Below are 462 nucleotides of genomic sequence, written 5' to 3'. Positions count from 1 at the left end.
CGGCTTTTCGAGACACGCATACGTAGTCAAACACACATACGTTACACGCGCGTACGTCAGTAACACCCTCAGCGACGACCAACTACAGCCTTCTGTGTGTAATAAAGGAAGAGGAGATACGCGTACAAAAGCGCGCGCATCTAGAGAGCATACTCCTCTCGGTCGACGTTTAGCTTCGAAGGCTTTCAAGCTTTGCCCGACTATTACTACTACGTCCTTGGCTTCTCGAGTGCGACGTGCTGCAAGATCAGGGGAAGATAAAGGAAGTACAGAGTGAACGGAGGAGTCGATAGACGAGATCGACGACCTTCGCCATCGTCTCATCACGGAGCCAGGAGAGTATAGCGGCTGTGCCATCTCGCCTAAAATCGACCGAAGCCTAATCGCTATCGATATATAGCTTCACCTTTCTTCGCTTTTTTTCCCTCTTCTTTCTCGGAGAGATATCCTATCCTTCCCCCC

The sequence above is a fragment of the Formica exsecta genome, unplaced genomic scaffold, assembly GCF_003651465.1.
Source record: "Formica exsecta isolate Colony F162 unplaced genomic scaffold, ASM365146v1 scaffold115, whole genome shotgun sequence".
NCBI lineage: Eukaryota > Metazoa > Arthropoda > Insecta > Hymenoptera > Formicidae > Formica > Formica exsecta.
Note: the sequence above shows the minus strand (reverse complement) of the source record.